This window comes from Heterodontus francisci, chromosome 28 (assembly GCF_036365525.1).
Source record: "Heterodontus francisci isolate sHetFra1 chromosome 28, sHetFra1.hap1, whole genome shotgun sequence".
NCBI lineage: Eukaryota > Metazoa > Chordata > Chondrichthyes > Heterodontiformes > Heterodontidae > Heterodontus > Heterodontus francisci.
This window is the reverse complement of record NC_090398.1, coordinates 3,317,574-3,321,092: the sequence shown is the minus strand read 5'-3', so window position 1 is coordinate 3,321,092 and position 3,519 is coordinate 3,317,574.

Below are 3,519 nucleotides of genomic sequence, written 5' to 3'. Positions count from 1 at the left end.
GGACTAATAATCCAGGGTACAGTAGTGTAGGGTGTTATGTTATTGGACTAACAATCCAGGGTACAGTAGTGTAGGGTGTTATGTTAATGGACTAATAATCCAGGGTACAGTAGTGTAGGGTGTTATGTTATTGGACTAATAATCCAGGGTACAGTAGTGTAGGGTGTTATGTTACTGGACTAATAATCCAGGGTACAGTAGTGTAGGGTGTTATGTTATTGGACTAATAATCCAGGGTACAGTAGTGTAGGGTGTTATGTTACTGAACTAATAATCCAGGGTACAGTAGTGTAGGGTGTTATGTTATTGGACTAATAATCCAGGGTACAGTAGTGTAGGGTGTTATGTTACTGGACTAATAATCCAGGGTACAGAAGTGTAGGGTGTTATGTTACTGGACTAATAATCCAGGGTACAGTAGTGTAGGGTGTTCTGTTACTGGACTAATAATCCAGGGTACAGTAGTGTAGGGTGTTATGTTAATGGACTAATAATCCCGGGTACAGTAGTGTAGGGTGTTATGTTACTGGACTAATAATCCAGGGTACAGTAGTGTAGGGTGTTATGTTACTGGACTAATAATCCAGGGTACAGTAGTGTAGGGTGTTATGTTAATGGACTAATAATCCCGGGTACAGTAGTGTAGGGTGTTATGTTACTGGACTAATAATCCAGGGTACAGTAGTGTAGGATGTTATGTTACTGGACTAATAATCCAGGGTACAGTAGTGTAGGGTGTTATGTTACTGGACTAATAATCCAGGGTACAGTAGTATAGGGTGTTATGTCACTGGACTAATAATCCAGGGTACAGTAGTATAGGGTGTTATGTCACTGGACTAATAATCCAGGGTACAGTAGTGTAGGGTTTTCTGTTTCTGGACTAATAATCCAGGGTACAGTAGTGTAGGGTGTTATGTTACTGGACTAATAATCCAGGGTACAGTAGTGTAGGGTGTTATGTTACTGGACTAATAATCCAGGGTACAGTAGTGTAGGGTGTTCTGTTACTGGACTAATAATCCAGGGTACAGTAGTGTAGGGTGTTATGTTAATGGACTAATAATCCAGGGTACAGTAGTGTAGGGTGTTATGTTACTGGACTAATAATCCAGGGTACAGTAGTGTAGGGTGTTCTGTTACTGGACTAATAATCCAGGGTACAGTAGTGTAGGGTGTTATGTTAATGGACTAATAATCCAGGGTACAGTAGTGTAGGGTGTTATGTTAATGGACTAATAATCCAGGGTACAGTAGTGTAGGGTGTTCTGTTACTGGACTAATAATCCAGGGTACAGTAGTGTAGGGTGTTATGTTATTGGACTAATAATCCAGGGTACAGTAGTGTAGGGTGTTATGTTACTGGACTAATAATCCAGGGTACAGTAGTGTAGGGTGTTATGTTACTGGACTAATAATCCAGGGTACAGTAGTGTAGGGTGTTATGTTACTGGACTAATAATCCAGGGTACAGTAGTGTAGGGTGTTATGTTACTGGACTAATAATCCAGGGTACAGTAGTGTAGGGTGTTATGTTACTGGACTAATAATCCAGGGTACAGTAGTGTAGGGTGTTATGTTACTGGACTAATAATCCAGGGTACAGTAGTGTAGAGTGTTATGTTATTGGACTAATAATCCAGGGTACAGTAGTGTAGGGTGTTCTGTTACTGGACTAATAATCCAGGGTACAGTAGTGTAGGGTGTTATGTTATTGGACTAATAATCCAGGGTACAGTAGTGTAGGGTGTTATGTTACTGGACTAATAATCCAGGGTACAGTAGTGTAGGGTGTTATGTTACTGGACTAATAATCCAGGGTACAGTAGTGCAGGGTGTTATGTTACTGGACTAATAATCCAGGGTACAGTAGTGTAGGGTGTTATGTTACTGGACTAATAATCCAGGGTACAGTAGTGTAGGGTGTTATGTTACTGGACTAATAATCCAGGGTACAGTAGTGTAGGGTGTTATGTTACTGGACTAATAATCCAGGGTACAGTAGTGTAGGGTGTTATGTTACTGGACTAATAATCCAGGGTACAGTAGTGTAGGGTGTTATGTTACTGGACTAATAATCCAGGGTACAGTAGTGTAGGATGTTATGTTACTGGACTAATAATCCAGGGTACAGTAGTGTAGGGTGTTATGTTAATGGACTAATAATCCTGGGTACAGTAGTGTAGGGTGTTATGTTATTGGACTAACAATCCAGGGTACAGTAGTGTAGGGTGTTATGTTACTGGACTAACAATCCAGGGTACAGTAGTGTAGGGTGTTATGTTATTGGACTAACAATCCAGGGTACAGTAGTGTAGGGTGTTATGTTAATGGACTAATAATCCAGGGTACAGTAGTGTAGGGTGTTATGTTATTGGACTAATAATCCAGGGTACAGTAGTGTAGGGTGTTATGTTACTGGACTAATAATCCAGGGTACAGTAGTGTAGGGTGTTATGTTATTGGACTAATAATCCAGGGTACAGTAGTGTAGGGTGTTATGTTACTGAACTAATAATCCAGGGTACAGTAGTGTAGGGTGTTATGTTATTGGACTAATAATCCAGGGTACAGTAGTGTAGGGTGTTATGTTACTGGACTAATAATCCAGGGTACAGAAGTGTAGGGTGTTATGTTACTGGACTAATAATCCAGGGTACAGTAGTGTAGGGTGTTCTGTTACTGGACTAATAATCCAGGGTACAGTAGTGTAGGGTGTTATGTTAATGGACTAATAATCCCGGGTACAGTAGTGTAGGGTGTTATGTTACTGGACTAATAATCCAGGGTACAGTAGTGTAGGGTGTTATGTTAATGGACTAATAATCCCGGGTACAGTAGTGTAGGGTGTTATGTTACTGGACTAATAATCCAGGGTACAGTAGTGTAGGATGTTATGTTACTGGACTAATAATCCAGGGTACAGTAGTGTAGGGTGTTATGTTACTGGACTAATAATCCAGGGTACAGTAGTATAGGGTGTTATGTCACTGGACTAATAATCCAGGGTACAGTAGTATAGGGTGTTATGTCACTGGACTAATAATCCAGGGTACAGTAGTATAGGGTGTTATGTTATTGGACTAATAATCCAGGGTACAGTAGTGTAGGGTGTTATGTTATTGGACTAATAATCCAGGGTACAGTAGTGTAGGGTGTTATGTCACTGGACTAATAATCCAGGGTACAGTAGTATAGGGTGTTATGTCACTGGACTAATAATCCAGGGTACAGTAGTGTAGGGTGTTATGTTATTGGACTAATAATCCAGGGTACAGTAGTGTAGGGTGTTATGTTATTGGACTAATAATCCAGGGTACAGTAGTGTAGGGTGTTATGTTACTGGACTAATAATCCGGGGTACAGTAGTGTAGGGTGTTATGTTACTGGACTAATAATCCAGGGTGCAGTAGTGTATTATTTATGTGACTGGACTAATAATCCAGGGTGCAGTAGTGTATTATTTATGTGACTGGTCCTTATCACTCTCTCTCTCACCTCTCAGTGTGATGGGCAGGG